A 17,537-nucleotide genomic window follows, 5' to 3' on the forward strand; every position below is an offset into this window, starting at 1 on the left:
CCTATGTCTTCTGTTCTTCAGATTCACTGACAGTCTTCTGTAACACTTCTCATTTGTCTTCATTTCTAGTCTCTTCCCTACCATGGTCTAGCTTCTCTGACAAGACTCTTTCTTGGATGTTCCACTTGAAACGGAAGGCACAGAGCCTCTCAGACAGGACAAGACTGGGGTCGTGCCGACGACACACACCTTGGGGCAGGGAGACAGGCAGGGGTTCTGCCCACTCCAGTGTTTGCTCAGTTCTCAGATGCCCTCAGCAGTGGAGCACCAAGGTCACTGCTCCTATCACCAGAAAGCTTCCAAAAAGGCGTTTGTGGGAGACTTGAATTCAAAACTGTATAATGCACAGCTGCTCTACCTGGTTTCAGAGCAGTGCCAAGAGAGAAAGCAGACCACCATCCTGTGCACTCCAGGCCCACTCACACTTATTAACTTGCTGAATCTGTGGGCTACGCAGTATCATTTCACCTCACTTTACAATAAGAAAACTGAGGCTCAGAGATACAAATAAAAAAACTTGATGTATTTTAGGACTGTCATAAAACTTGCAGTAAATGGTCATCAGACAACCTACAGTGTGCTATACATCAAAATGGTGGTAGCTCTCACTTAAATAGCATTTCATTGTTTTCAAGACACTCTCATATCCCTAGTCCAATCATCCAGGGGTATGTACAGGGCTCATGATAGAACTTCTATCTTCCAGATGAGAACACGGGTCCAGGGAGATTATGTTAGTTGTACAAGACCACACAGCTAGAAGGTGGTACAACTACCTATAACTTGACAGCCAACTCTAAATCCAATGCTATTTTCATGGGCCTCTCTGCCTAATGCTGACAGATTTACTCAGACCTACTGAAGCAAATGTTCTTTATTTTCCCGGGTCTGGAAATTTACAAAGAAATTCTAGGATGCTAATGCTTTATCCGGCTATCCTGTTATGGGCAAGACACCAGGAGTGTTTGTGATTCTAGAATAAGATGGATTCTTCCCATAAATGGCCAACAAGTTTCGGCCAAGTTGTAAACATTGTTTACATCAATCTCAGACAGTAGGTGAATCTGGTCAGGGTGCCAAGGGAATATATGAGAAAATCAGGCAGCATTAATCTCTGTAGCACGTGTGAGGAAATAAAGACCCCCTTGACTGATGGTTGGCTTGATATGTCTGAAGAGGATTAAGTTTGGCTGTGACAGAAATGGCTGGGGAGCCAAAGTGAAGAGAACTCGATGAGGTATGGCCTTCAAAGTTTAAACTTCTAATCTCCATGGACCAGAGTGACTTCGTAAGGAATTCAAGAAGAACGCAACTCACTCAACATATAATAGGATCCTGAAATCCTAAGAGTGTTTTGCCTGAGGCCAGAAAAAGGAAAGAAGTGTGCTGGTGCCCACTGTGGGGTGAAGTCTCAGACAGACTGGCAGTGCTGCTTTGATAACTCAGGGCTATGGCGGTATTACGGGCTTGATGACATTTGCAGGGGTTGACACCCACCCAAACTTATCTTCTAAAACGAAGAGCTTAATAGATAGAAGCAGCAGCTAAACATATCCATGCATTCACCCAAACTAGCAGACTGGCAAAGTCAAGCCCAGCAATAAATGGAATTTAATCTCCGGAGTTTAACCCTAAATACCATCAATGGATTTCTGAGGTGATTCTCTGACTGTGTCCCCCCAATCCCTGCTCACAGGTTTTTCTTCCTTTAGGGGTTTGTTTTTTGATAATAAGCTCTACTTGCATTTGCAAAATATAAAAAAGTGAACTTCCAGATGGACTTCTTAAAGTGCAATCCAAACATGAGGGAAACAAGAAACCCAAAAGTCAAAGGACAGTGGGAGGTTTTCTTCTCCCCCAAATCTCTGGGGAGTCCGATTCATTCAACATGTTCACATTCTAGTTTCATTTCCATTTTCTATAATAAGAGATGAAGATGTAATATGTCAATGTTGATGTATCAGAGAGATGATGAATTCCAGGCTAAAACACAGCGACATCTGCTTGGAAACGAGATGGAAGAAATTAAGATGCTTACCATGATTATTTTCCTCCCGAGCAAATTTATAGTATCTTTGGTCTCAAGGGCAGAAATTCCAGACAGATTAGCTTTTCATCTCCTAGGTAACTCTCTGAACTGCATAGCTATAGAAATTCATTGCTTTAACACTGGGTGTCCTTATTAAGGAAATATCTTAAATTCTGTGCCAACAAAGAAACTCATTGACTACTAAGCAATAGTCCTGAAAATATTTATGACATGGATTACAAACAGGTGCTCCAAACAGAACAAAAGCTGGGGTTATTCACCACTTGGACTAACTGGGAAAATTATTTACACCTAGCACAGTACATTTTATGCTTTTAGTGCATATTTTTTCTGGGCTATATGTCCTCATATTCTAGGGATGGTAAATTTGCTTAAGTACCACAGGGAACTGGTGAATGTAAGTACAGCTATATAAATAATAGGTGCTAGAGCACTAGAATTGCCTGTACTATCTATACTCATTCATAAATTATTCAGCTAAAATGTATCCAGTCTCTACTACATGCCTGTGTTCAGCACTGGAGATGCAAAGATAAATACAATATGATCACTGCCTAGTTCAAAATTTGTTTTATTTATTCCTTTCAAACATCTGAGGAAGCTGTGCAGGCATAAGCATGTCCATTTCATAGATGAGGAAGCTGAGGCTGGGGGAGGTTACATACCAGTAATTACCAACGTCAAGACTGGTACTCCAACCTTTTTTATTTAAGTTTAGCACTCTGCCCACTCCCTTACACACTGGCATGATTAAGATGAGCCCCAAAGGGGGTTTGGGTGACCCAAGGGCAACCATTCACAGTGTCTGAGGACATCAAAGCTGGCTTTTGACCCAGTATTAACATCCCAGTACATTCCATTTGCACTTTTTATCCAGATGTTTAGCGCCAGATAGATACACCTGTGGCCTCAATCGAGACTAACCAATACTCTGCAGGAAACACCGAAATGCTCATTGAAAAACTCTTCTCTCCTAATTGCACTTTGAAATGATCCAGTAGGGTAAAGGGTTTGGACATTTTTGAAGCAGTTTCTCTCCGAATTTAAGCAACAGGAGTTGTAAAATGTTCCCCAAAATGTTGCTTGGCATGAAAACCTCTTTCAATGCAAATCAGCCATTGATAAAAGGAATCTGTTAAGAGAGACAGGAGTTGGGGTGAAGCTCATTAGCCACTTGGTTGCCAGGGAAGCGAAGCTGCCAGAGGAGACTGGATTGGAGATGAACATGGGGTGGGGTGGGACGTGGGTGTGTGTGGGCTGAATACACGGGTCATTTGCAGTCAATAAGGGGCAAAGAGGACATTTTTACACCCTTACTAGGTACAACTTATTTGGTTTTTTTTAAATACTGGCAGAATCAATATGTGGCTACTCTAAAATAACCGTGGTGAAATGGAATCAGCACAACAAAATGGAAATGATTTGGGGGTCAGAAAAACCTAGATTTGAGGATTCCCTCACCTGTTAGTTGTGTGACTCTGGGCAATATTTGAATTTCTCTGAGTTTGCATTTCCTCATCTCCAAAATGAAGACAATCAATCATACCTCACAGGATAAATATGATGAAGGATTTGAAAGCACTTATTAAATTATTAAACAGTATATAAATCCAAGTTTTCCTTTTCTGTTTACAAAAAAATTCAAATTCAGATCCAGTGAATGTCTCTCTATGCACAAATATTATTCTTCACTGATACACTCTGTCTTCCAGCCACCCTGGCCTTGGTCATACTTGCTCTGGATATTTCCTATGACTGTACATTCAGAGTGCCTTCTGGGGATACTTCCTAAGGCTTCATTCAGTTCTATGGTCACAGGCCTGAAAATGTTACATCTCTGATTTGGGAAAGCAAGGCCTGTGATTAGTCTTCTAAGCACAATTTTACCAAAGGCCACACACAGACTACGTTCAGATGTCTGATGGCCATCTTGAGTTTGACTCTTGATTTCTAAGCTCTCCAGCTTTTGTTCCTTCACCACTTCCCGTCATCTCAGTAAATAGCAACTCCATTCACTCAGTTGTTCAGCTCAACTCTTCTGTCTACTCCCCATTAATGTCCAATCCATCCCTTAGAAGTACTGTCACTTCTATCTTGAAATACATCATGAATACAACCTCTTGTTGCCTCCCCACCAGTGCCACCCTCCTCCAATCCACAAATTTCTCTTATCTGGAATACTGTCAGTCTTCACTGGTCTTTCCACCCTTACCTCTTTACAGTCTATTATTCTTATAGCAACCAGAACAATGCTTAAAAGATATAACTTAGGCCAATCAAGAGACCTTCAATATTTTCCCATTTCATTCAGAATATGGATGAAACCTTAACCATGGCCTACAAGACCCCTGCTGAGCTGAGCTGTCTTCTCACTGCCTCTCAACCTCATTTCATTCCGTCTACTCACTCAATCCTGCCACTCTGGTGCTCTAGGCCACCAATTTCTTGCTTCAGGAAAAATTGTGCTTGTCATTCCCCTTGCATGGATCACTTTTATACCAGATATTCACATTTCATTTCTCTACTTTACCGAAAATTCTGCAACAAACATCATTTCCTCAGAGAAATGATCTCCTGGTCTCCTGATCACTTCTGATGTTTGTTCTTCTTGGCACTGACGTATCATGTTATGTTACACCGTACTATATTATGCAGCACTGTTTTGTATTATATTACTGTTTACTGTTTGTCTCTCTACTGGTATATAAGCCCCACAGGGGCAGGCACTTGATCTTTTTCATTTGTTGCTGTATCTCCAGCATTTAGATTAAATACTCTCTTGTAGATGTTTTCAGTGGCTTTATGACACATCCTTGAACCTACCAGGAGACCAGAACTGCCTTACAGCTGGGGAAACACTTAATCCAGCTTGGTTGACGGGATAATCAAGGGTTTAGAGAGAACCATGTATCAACCAAAAGGTATTCTGCCTGGAACTGAGGAATAAGGAGGCGCGATAAAAGAGCACAGAAGTCCCAGCTAACAGGAGTTAAATTACTTGCCCAAAGTTACAGGCAGAATATATTCAATAAAAAACTGAGATCTGAACCAAAGGGATTCAGAACATGCCACCCCAAAATATGCATTTTGGCATACCGATTATTTTGAGCTAAAGGCACATGCCAGAAGGGCTCTCTGACCTCCCCTCTGTGACATGAAAACGGGTTATAAAACTTACCTCCCTGCAGCAGGAAGAGAACATTCTTATCACCAGGTAAGTTGACACCAAAATGGATCTTTACAAACAAATCTACTAAAATAATCCCTATATTCCATTAGTTTCCCCAATATATTTCCCAGTCACTTTTCCATGATCCTCCGCCCCTAGAAACTTAAATGCCTTTTCCTTTGTCTTATCACTTTTCTACAAATTTATCATTCTTTGTTTAAAAGGGTATGAGTTCTCAGTCCTAAGAGACTGAGCACCTCCAGAGGTCCAACTCAGCTACATCTGGGGGCTACTGCAGAAAGGTTCATTCAGTTTAAATGCATTAGGGAGGCAGCACTGCTCCCCTCGTCGCTCAGTCAGTAAAGAATCTGTCTGCAATGCAGGAAACCCGGGTTCGATTCCTGGGTTGGGAATATCCCCTGGAGAAGGAAATGGGGAAGGCTCCCATACATGTAAAAGTATTTTTTCTTATGAAGGCTCCCATATGCATGTAAAAATATTAAATACAATTTGTATGCTTTTCTCCTGTTAACCTATTTCATGACAGTTTAATTCTCAGGTCCAGTCACAGAACCTAAGAGGATAAAGGAGAAATGCATCTCCTATGGAACAAGACTGTAAACAAACCATGGTGGTAGTTGTTGCTAAGTCGTGTCCGACTCTTGCAACCCCACGGACTGTAGCCCGCCAGGCTCCCCTGTCAGTGGGATTTGCCAGGTAAGAATCCTGGAGTGGGTTGCCATTTCCTTCTCCAGGGGATGTTCCTAACCTAGGAATCGAACCTGGGTCTCCTGCATTGCAGACAGATTCTTTACTGACTGAGCTATGAGGGAAGCAGTGCTGCCTCCCTAATGCATTTAAACTGAATGAACCCTTCTGCAGTAGCCCCCAGATGTAGCTGAGTTGGACCTCTGAGTTAGTTCCTGGAGTGTGAAAGGACATCATAGAATTTCTAGAGCTGATAATCAAGGACATTGAGCCAGGACCTCAGTGACCACTCCAGGAACCTCTGGTGGCTTGTAATTCTGACACTCAGGAAGCTGTGAGAGGCACAGCCTCCTCTCAGACCCTAGGAGGGTCTCCCAAATGAAGACTTCAGCCTATTGGTCCAGCCTGAACTGGTATCATGGAATTCACCCAGAGAAAAGGTGAACTTTAGCTTGATTAATGATTGTGAAACTCATTGGGTTTCGGTTCCTAGGGACTGGTTCTTTCCTCTAATTCTCTTGAAATCTCTCAGCTATGGAAGCTGGTCACCAGGAAAATGTTTGTAAATATCCCTCTAGGGGGCTGTCCTCTGTGCTGGAGACAATGCCCTGACTCTAGATCTTACCAGATCCTCTGAAGTCTGCAGAGGAGATAGGCCAATGTTTGTCCACATATCTAAGGAAGGAGACATTTTCAAGCAGGTACCACTCAGCCTTGATAAAGGCACTTCTGCCCTGTCTCGTGAGAGGCTGGTCCAGTCCCTTCTGTATCTCCCAAATCCTAGTGCACTCTGAAGTGAACTGTCGTCACCAGCAACAGAACAAGTGAAAATCCTTATCATGACATTTTGATCCCATACAAGTATCAGTTCTTACAATCTCCAAAATTCTCTCACCATGCTCTGCACAGGCATTACCGATAACCAAAGTTATTCTTCTCTCCAGAGCCTGCTGAGAGAGAAAGCTATTTTGCTGAAGATTGTTTCTTTGACATTCACGCTCCAACAAGGATAGTCTCTTCTGGGCCTAATTTGACTTCTTTATGTGCCAAGAGGAAACTTTCCATCTGAAGGGCAGGCATTCAGATAACTGAAGAGCCTTCAGGAGGTACTTTATAATTTCCTTGAATTTCCTAGAATGTTTGGAGAATAATGTGTATTGATTAGGTGTCTCTTTCAAAATGTTTAACATTCTCCTATCCTTTTTTTTTTTTTTTAAAGGGAATTAACAGTGAAGAGATAAAATAAAAAGAATATACCGACTCACTCATCCATGTTTTCTGACTAAAAGGGGTGTGAATTAAAATTCCACGAAATATAATGGAGTCCACGCAAGGACACTGGAAGCCAAGCAGTTATTCCTGATAAATTTGGAATTGAGGTTGTGAAAATAAGAGAGATGGCAGTGACTGCTGGAGGCCATGTCACCATCTGAATCTGACGCCAGGATGGCCAGCATGACTAAGTGACGACTTCGGGAGTTGAGGGTGAGATGGGGGACGTGCAGCCTTCAGCTGCTCAGCACAGAGGGAAGTGGAGATCTGATCATGCCACAGACCTTGTGCGCGTCACTCACCATACAAGTGTATGACGCTCCTAGGGCAATGTTCTCATAGAGAATTCTGCTTCCAACCAATGAGCTGGCACACACACACAATGACAGCTATGACCACTGATGTCACATAACAGCAAAACAAGCATATTGGAGGGATTTTTTGTTTGTTTGTTTGTTTTTTAAACTATAGTACTCTATTTTCAGGGCTTCTGAATTTTTTTCTTTCAGCCTAGGCCTTACCTTGTCACCCCAGGGGATTGACATTTTAGCAGAGCAAAGACCACCCACTCATGACACATCAATGAGCCACGGCTGGAGCTTTGCTAGTGGGAAGAACATCAGATTTAGAGATAGGAGACCTGGGCTATATTCCTGACTGTTGTAGCTAGCTGCATAACTTTGCACAAATCACCTAATTTTCTTAGGACTGTTGCTACATCTACAGAATGCAAAACCTGGAAAATTTAAAGGACTAATCTTATGAAGGAGGTATTACCATTTCCTTGTTACAGGTTGAGGAAACTGTGGCCATGCAATTAATAAGGAAAAGAACCAAGGCAATGTAACATTTTTCAGATTATGTTTTCAGTATCTGTCTACACAATGATTTCCTGAGCTGCTCTTGATCATGAAGGAAGAGGAGTGACCAGGAAGGGATGTTAGCAGAGAGGGGAAAGAATGGCAGTGAACCTATGCTTAAATACCGACTCAAGTTCACCCATGCTCTTGTCCCACAGAGATACCCTCTGGCTTCTAATGTGAGGAAAAGACCAGTCCCTAAATCTCTGAATACCAACACAAGTGGACGTGTTGCACAGTAGAAACAAAGGCCTGGAGTCTTACTTTAAATTCATTTTACATTTAATGCAGTTAAGGCACAGTACGGTAAAAGTTTCACATTAAACTTCTTCCACTGAGCCCAGTTTTAAGTGTGAGGTGGCAAAAAATAACAGCTCCTGAAACCATTGTCTCTTTTTTTCAAGGTGTCCTTTAGGGAAGCTGGAGTTACAGCAAAGGAAGTAAAACAGAACCTTTGCTTTGGTCTTCTTTCCAGCTCTCCTGTAACCCTCAGGCCCACTCTCCGTGCCGGCTATTGCCCCACCTCCTTTCCTCTGACAAGTCTTAGCTGCAGCCTCATCTCCTCAGGGAAGCCTTCCCTGGCTGTCTCCAGAGTCAGGGGACCTCTTCACCCTTCCCCCTCAAAGCACTAGGAACCTCTCCTCCTCAGCATATCACATGCTTGTCCTTGTTCCATTAAATTTGGGTAATTATTGGTTAAGTGTCTGTCCTCCTGAGAGACTCTGAGCTTCCTGAAGACAGTGACTGTGCCAGCTTTGTTCACCCCTAAGCCCACAGAGCCAAGGGCAGTGCCCGGCACAAGGCGGTAGGTGTTGGCCGAGCCACACCCTCGTTAGTTTCCCCTTCCTCCCCAGGGTCTGAGTCACTTACCACCAAGAGCTATTTGCAGAGCACACACGGTGTGTGGCATGGTGTGGAGTGATGTGGAACCCGGGGACTCATCTCCACTTCCGAGTGAGCTGGCGCCGAGCCGAGAGGCAGCCACCACCGTGGCACCTCAGAAACAATACAGCATCTTGGAGTCAGGACAGCCTGCTTCGAACTTCATTTCCCCCATCTGTAAAACAGGAATATAAACACCTCAGACGCTGACCTCACAGAGCTGTTCTGAGATCACATGAACAAACACTGAAAGAGGTCTCTATGTCGTGCCGCATCTCGCTGTGAATGTCCCGTTTTCATAAGCAGCGTGAGGAGTGGGTGGCTTTTCTTAACCCCTACAGCAGAGCTCTCTCGTGGCTCCTGTTAGCACACCCTCCTCTCCAAGTTCCCCCCAGCTGTGTGGGCCCGGCGCTCTCATTTCACAGATAGGGAGACTGCAGCCCAGACTGGGGAGGGACCTGCCCCAAATCTCACATGGAGTCAGAGGCAGGGCCAGGACTAGAACCTGGGCATCTGGTGTCCTCTCCACCCATTCACCCTGGGCTGTCTCCCCGCCGTGTCTCCTTGAGTCAGTTTCCATACCCCGAGATGGCTCCTGCTGCCCCTTCTGAAGCCATTCCTACCCTCACTACACAGGCTACAGATACGCAAAGGTGCTGGCTCAGTTGTTTGTTAAATATGAGTTTTGTGGGATGAATAGTTGTCAGAGGTCCTAAAATATTTTGGCATGGGCCTGCTTGGCCCTTAACACCCCTCCCATTTTCAATTCATTATTTTAAGGATGCACCTTCCCAGCATCCCCTCTTACTCTCTCCCTGTAAAAATGAACACATTTTTCCTCTACAGAAGAAAATTTTAGATTCATTCCATGCTGGGGGAGAGAAGAGTCTAGCAGATCAAAGCCCACATCTGTGGAGCTGAGGTCGGAACAGGAGAGGGGACCGTAAATGAGGAAGGGTAAACAGTGTGACAACTATGGCAACAGTGGTGAGAGCGCCCGTCACTGCACTTTCTATGGCAGTGCTGTGCTGAGCCCTTGGCCTGTTATCTTAGTTCTAACAACAGGCAATAAAAGGGTACACTGTGCTGAATAGTATCCCCCAAAATTCATGTCCACTTGGAATCTCAGAATTAGATTGGGATCTTATTGGGAAATAGGGCCCTTATAGACGTAATTAGCTAAGATGAGGTCATTCTGTAAAAGAAGAGAAGATGGAGACCCAGACACACAGGAAGAACCATATGTGCCCACGGAGGCAGAGCTTGGAGTGATCCATCTACAAGCCAAGGAATGCCAAAGATTTCTGGCACCTACCAGAAGCTGGGAAGCGGCAAGGGAAAATGCTTCCTGAGGGCCACTGGAGACAGAGTCAGGGCTGCTAACACCTTGATTTTGTATTGCTAGCCTAGCCATTTAATTTGTGGTAGTTTGTTATAGAAGCCATAGAAAAGGAACAGAGGAAGCATTAAAACTCCCATAACCTAGATAAAGTTAGAAAGTGTTTCAAATCCAGCATCTTTGAACTTGATAATAACAGAAGGAAGCTGGGGGATTCCTGTGATTAGTCTCCATCTTATGGACTAGGCATCTGAGGCCGGAGATGTAAGATAAAATAGTCATGTAACAGTGAGCATTACAGTTGAGACATCCATTTCAAGTTAGGCCCAGAGAGATACTCCCCTCAAAATACAAATTCCCCTCCTATTGCCCATCCTCTTCTCCCTCCTCCAAATAGAGGGGGAAGATCCTGTCCCTTTCCCAGCATCATCTTGGGCAGGGCAGACCTCAAAAAACCATGAGCTCTCAGGCTCCTCCAGCCCCTCAACCAGGCCTGTTTCTAGGTGTCAGGCCAACTCTTCTTAGATCTAACTTCCTAATTCTGATGTGCAGGGAATATAATCCAAAAATTCACAGATATTTGGTAAACTAGGAACATAGTCTTGATCTAATAAGACAAAATTGGACTATATTTGAAAAAGTAGAGTGCAGTCAGCTTGTTATTTGGCCTTGAATGTAAAAACACTTCAACTAAAGTGGTTTCTCCTTGTCATTAATTCTCCTAAAGAGAAACTTACCTAAAAGTCATCTCCCTTAAAGTGTTTTGAAAATTAGATGAGAGTAAAATGAGGATGTTAAAATGAAAATTAAGCAATTGTTTTAGGGGGCAAGATTTTAGTTAACAGACCTGGAGCCTTGAATGTCAAGTTCTAACTATTCTAGAAGTTATGGGAGAGATCATCAAAGGGTTTGGAGTCAGGAGTGATGTGTGCTCTGGAAAGGTTAACTGAGCAGCCGTGAGCAGGATGGGCTGGAGAAGAGCCTGCAAGACTGTTTTATGGAGGTTGTGGTAAAGGTCCACAGGAGAGCGCTGAGCCCAGGGCTGGGGCAGGAGAGGCCAGGTGAAAGGGCAGATCAAGGGCAGATGGTAGGTGTACACTGGCATTTACTGATGGCTGGTTACAGGGAATCAGGTGGAATAAAGTCTGGACTTTAACAGTCAATGGAAGTGAAAGGAGGAGCAGCAAAGGCGGGCGGGAAGGTGAGTCGGGTTTTATCAGCACAGATGTGGATGTGACCATCAGAACCCTGGTCAGTTATCTGAATACTGGTCTGCTCATTTCTGGACTTTGTTTGAGCGACAGAAATATCAACTTCCATCTTCTTTAAGTCATTGATATTTTGGAATTTCTGTTTCTTGCAATCAAACATAAGCCTAATACCAATATTGGAGCTTTTTCCTCACAACAACAATCCCCTTTGAAAAGATAACTACTTTATCCCCGGAATGTTTATAACTTTAAAAGAAGCTTCTTCCCACTCTCAGAATTCCCATATTCAACCTATTTTCAAAGCTTACAGTTTCCCCTTTAGAGGTAACTTTTATGCTTGCCTTTCCAGCCTAGCACTCTTGATGGCGCGTCTGTCTCCATGGCCACTCACCTGGCCTAGCGTCCCTCCTCTCCATCCCGCGGTGCAGACGCTGCTGGGGGCGGGCCACACACTGCCCTCACTCACAGCCCTACAGCCTGCCCCAGCAGTGTCAGATGCCCCACCTAACTTCCAAGAGCTTTCCAAACCTGGCTTTGACCTATCTGACATCATTTTCCACCTTTAACCAACATGAATTTTAGTTCTAATCAAGCCAATCTTCTTTCTGAAATACTAGAGCCATTCCTGGCTCCGCAATTCACTCCACTTACTCTTTCTACATGAAGGATCTTCTCACTCTTCACCTGACTACCACTGATACTTTTGTGTGTATTTAGCTATCAACATCGTTCAGGGACTTGAGCAAATTAGTCACCAGATATGAGCAGGTATGACCTGAACCAGGATGAAAATCCAATAAGGCTACAGCCAAACTCCCAGCCAGAGATGATAAGCAACTTGAAAGCAGAGATCCCTTCCAACACCTCCTCAACATCAACCCCTTCCCCATAGTTCTGAGAAGAGTGATCAATACTGAATCTGGAGAGATTCTCCAAGTGTGGGAAGAAAAATAATGCAAAATGAAAGTGACATCATTTAAAGATTTACAGACAAATAACTAAAACTAAAACTATGTGATAGACTTCCCCACATAAATATAATTGGAGTTAAAAACTAGAATCTAAAACCTCATACCCTTTAGGATGGTTACCATCAAAAAATAGAAAAAGTACAAGTGTTGATGAGGATGTGGAGAAATTGGAGCCCTTGTGCTCTGCTGGGAATGTAAAATGGTGCTGCCACTGTGGAAAACAGTGTGGCAGTTCCTCAAAAAATTAAAAATAGAATTACCATATGATCCAGCAACTCCACTTCTAGGGATGTAGTCATAAGAATTAAAATCAGGGTTTTGAACAGATATTTATACACCCATGTTCATAGCAGCATTTATTCACAATAGCCAAAAGTTGGAAGTGTCCATTGGTGGATGAGTAGCTAAACAAAATGTGGAATATACATAAAATGGAGTATTATTCAGTCTTAAAAAGGAAGGAAATTCTGACACATGCTACAACATGGATGAACCTTGGGACCATTAAATAAATAGTGTATGATTCCACTTGTATCAGTTACCTAGAATAGGCAAATTCACTGAGACAGAAAATAGAACAGTGGTTGCTAGAGGTTAGGCAGGGAAATGAGGAATTATTGTTTAGTGGGTTCAGAGCTTCTGTTTGGGAAGATTTTCTGGAGATTAGTATAATAAGGCAAATATACTTAACACTACTAAACTGTACACTTAAAAATGATTAAGATGGTCAATTTTGTCACGTACTCTACATCAATTAGAAATATATGTGCTTTTTCAAAAAACAGAATGTACAGTACTTGGTGTTCAATTCTGGAAACACATTTGAACCTGGGCAATTATTAAAACAAGACATTGATTTCCCCTTCCCCCTCCCCTTCTCCTCTCCTAGAGATGTAGTGTCTTGGACGATTCTACTGTGCAACCACAAGACTCACTAGCACAGGAATTAAGGGAAAACGTCAGTGATCTCACATCTACTTTACAGATATGGAGTCTTATAAGAAATAAGTGAGAGGAACAAGAGAGAGACTGGACTTCAGTTTAATATACCTGAGGTTGACTCCCACCCTACTACTTGCGAGCTTTGTGACATAGGGCAGCTTAAGCTTCAGTGCCTGGCAAAGTACTCAGTGTCTAGTCTGATGCCTGGCACATAGGAAGCTATCAATAGATATTAGATTTAAAAAAATAACACATCTCTCTGGGAGCATAATGACTATATGCTTACATTATTCTGGAAAATTAAGTATTAGAAACAATAAAGGTAAAGCCCCAAAATAGTGCATAACACACAGTAGGCATGCAATAAATAAGAGATATTATTACAAATACTATGGAAAGACCTTCAGAGATCATTCAATTCAACCTTCTCATTTTAAGATGAAAACCGAGGTACCATTACACGCCAGTCAGGATGGCTGCTATCCAAAAGTCTACAAGCAATAAATGCTGGAGAGGGTGTGGAGAAAAGGGAACCCTCTTACACAGTTGGTGGGAATGCAAACTAGTACAGCCGCTATGGAGAACAGTGTGGAGATTCCTTAAAAAACTGGAAATAGAACTGCCATATGACCCAGCAATACCACTTCTGGGCATACACACCGAGGAAACCAGATCTGAAAGAGACACGTGCCTCCCAATGTTCATCGCAGCACTGTTTATAATAGCCAGGTCATGGAAGCAACCTAGATGCCCATCAGCAGACAAATGGATAAGGAAGCTATGGTACATATACACCATGGAATATTACTCAGCCATTAAAAAGAATTCGTCTGAATCAGTTCTAATGAGATGGATGAAACTGGAGCCCATTATACAGTGAAGTAAGCCAGAAAGATAAAGACCATTACAGTATACTAACGCATATATATGGAATTTAGAAAGATGGTAATGATAACCCAACATGCAAGACAGAAAAAGAGACACAGATGTATAGAACAGACTTTTGGACTCTGTGGGAGAAGGCAAGGGTGGGCTGATCTGAGAGAACAGCATCGAAACATGTATATTATCAAGTGTGAAACAGATCGCCAGTCCAGGTTGGATGCATGAGACAAGTGCTCGGGGCTGGTGCACTGGGAAGACCCAGAGGGATGGGATGGAGAGGGAGGTGGGAGGGGAGTTCAGGATGGGGAATACATGTAAATCCATGGCTGATTCATGTCAATGTATGACAAAAACCACTACAATATTGTAAAGTAATTAGCCTCCAACTAATAAAAATAAATGGAAAAAAAATAAAGAAAGAAAGATGAAAACCCTGGGGACCAGTTAAGAGAAAGAATTCTTAGTGTTCATTTTATTATATAATAGCCTTTCACTGTTTAAATTTCTATCCTCTGAAATTGCCTACACTAAGACTTCCAAAAATCAATGCTGCTGTTCAAACCATCACTTATGACAAAAACTGGGATGTGTTCCGATAAGCCTGTAGGTGCCTTTCTCAGCAATGTTAGATGGCAGAATGTATCTCTTTATGACAATCTGTAGAACATCAAATCTAAGACTTGAAACTCCACAGGTCTGAGTCACTATGTATCAAAGCCAATTTACCTAGGTTCCCTGGGGAGTAAATCACTCCTTACTGGTTTTCAAGAGTTTTCTCTAAAATGAGGCTTCAAAGCTTCCACCCTAGCAAGACCTCAGTGACCTGCCAGTCACCCATGGTGCCCCGCGGCTCTCAGTTATTCCCTGACAGCCCCTATAGAGTGTGACCAGAGGGAGGTACGCAGACCATTTCTGGGGCCCATTAAAAATGAAGATTCCAAGACCTGAGGGTGCAATCTTGCAGCCTCCATTTCCAGACTCCCAGGTGACCCTTAAGCATCATAAAGTTGAGAATCACTGTCATTCCAAAAACCATCTGGCAGTTTGTTCATTCCAGTGTTCAGTATCTCACTGAGCAGGTACTCCATGCAGGCCCTGACTTCGGCACCAAGTCAAAGGAGACACTGTTCTCACCCTCAATGAGCTCAGACTCCGCTAGAGGACAGACAGACTGCAGGTGACACGGCGCAGTGTGATCACGTCCTCATGCCATCACTCACTAAGGAACTACCCAGAGCCCACTGTGTTCCAGGCACAGACGCACGTGCAGAAAGGCTGCATGGCATCGTGGTCACACCATGGACACGGCACCTGCCCTGGAGCTCTCACACTCACTGTCAGCGTGACCTTGGGCAAGTGACCTGACTTCTGTATACCTCAGTTTCCTCAGCTGTAAAATGCATGTAATAAGGACACTTCTTTCACAGGATGAATGTGATGATCCCATGAGTTAATATATGTAAAGCCTCGAATAGTCTCCTGGCACATAGTAGGTGCTCAATAGATTTCTACAGGAATCTAAGCTTCACGAAGGCCAGGTGATATGTCTCTTACCCCTAACACCTAGAGTGATACTTGCCACTTAGTAGGCAATTACTAAATGTTAGTTGAATAGATATGAATTTTGCTCTCAACATGGCAAAGTGAACTGGAATTAACTGATTCTTCTCCCCACTTTCAACACATATATGTTGGGCAATATAAATAAACATTTAAAAATACATATGTGCTCTTAAAGATAAATTCCCAGCTACTGAAGAGTCAAAGAAAGAAATCACAAGCAGAAATATGAGCAGAAGCTGGCATATTAGAAGTCTCAGAAATGGCCAATTCTAGTGACGGTGGTGGTGGTGATGGCAAGGGAACAGATGAAGATGACTGGTGGAAGAAGACGGGCCTCAAGAAGAATTACAAGGCACAATCTTCCTAGACTAACTACATGGGAAGTCATTCTTTCCCCTGCTTTTGCCTGTGATAAATATGACCCACATATTTACCAAATAGATTTCGACTTCCATGAGTGTGGAGCTACCTGGCTCATCTCTACCTCACCTGTTCATGTTCATCACATGACCACTGGATTTCATACACTGAACTAGTCTTAGAAATTTCCCTGAAGCACTTTCTCCTGGTACTGGGTTGTGCTAAATCGCTTCAGTCGTGTCCAACTCTTTGCAACCCCATGGGCTGTAGCCTGTCGGGCTCCTCTGTCCATGGGATTCTCCAGGCAAGAATACTGGAGTGGGTTGCCCTGACCTCCTCCAGGGGATCTTCACAACCCAGGTTACAAACACTCATCTCTTATGTCTCCTGCATTGGCAGGCAAGTTCTTTACCACCAGCACCACCTGGGTCATCCATATACAAAGCTGTAAACTCATAGACTCTAATGTTGAGAAGAGACGTAACATGTCAAAAAGTTCAGGCTCCCACCCAGTGCTTCACTTCATTGCTCACCATAGTGACAAGGTGGCTCAGTCTAACGATCGTTTACAAGGAAAGGATTCAAGCTTTCATCAGTTTGCTAGAAGAGATTAACATTGAGACTTCTTACAGCCTATTACAACCTATCCTAACTCTAGCTGCTTGGGATACCAATCCATAAAGGATGCTGAAACATCAGAAAAATAGTAATATGGCACCCGCAAGCTCAGGTTTCCACATGAATCCTTTACATAATTGGCAAAATATAAATTGGACCTGATAAAAGCAACATAAGACATTGGAATAGAATTTTTAAGTGTTCTCAGCTGGTGCTAACCAATCCAAAGTAAGTATTTCGTTTTTGCATGAGCAAAGCATATAGTCCAACTACTGGCTGTACCACTAACTCTGAGACTAGCCAGTTAAAGCCAAACAGTACATAGCACAACGTTGTTCACTGGGATGAGTGATTCATTTTATTATTTAAAATGCAAACACTTTAACATACTTCCTCCAAAGCTATGTGATTTTGAACAATCAACAATTCCTAGACAATTCTAAATAAATGAAAGTATTATGATACACGAGTAGTCTTTTATTTTTTAACATAAAGAGGCACACCATTTTATTATTAGAAAATCAGTTTCTCTCTCAACCTACTAAGATATTAAATATTTACAGATTCTCCTTCTCAAAGACCCACACATGTCTCAGTCCAGCCATGTTCTATCAGTGCAAACATCCTCCTGTTACTTGTCTCTGGTTCCCCAAACATTCATACCCATGCTTGGTCAGCCTCTGAACACCAATTGTGCTTCTAGACAA

General features: G+C 42.9%; 1 long non-coding RNA gene across 2 annotated transcripts in view; it reads right to left on the reverse strand.

Moving 5' to 3' along the window:
* LOC133048809 (uncharacterized) overlaps positions 1-17,537 on the reverse strand; it is a 526,351-nt gene that overhangs the window by 229,457 nt on the left and 279,357 nt on the right. For both annotated transcript variants that reach the window (XR_009691121.1, XR_009691122.1), the window contains one exon: positions 8,930-9,116. This is a non-coding gene — a long non-coding RNA (uncharacterized LOC133048809). The remainder of the gene's footprint in view (positions 1-8,929; positions 9,117-17,537) is intronic.

Source organism: Dama dama, chromosome 29 (genome assembly GCF_033118175.1).
Source record: "Dama dama isolate Ldn47 chromosome 29, ASM3311817v1, whole genome shotgun sequence".
In the NCBI taxonomy this organism is placed as follows: domain Eukaryota; kingdom Metazoa; phylum Chordata; class Mammalia; order Artiodactyla; family Cervidae; genus Dama; species Dama dama.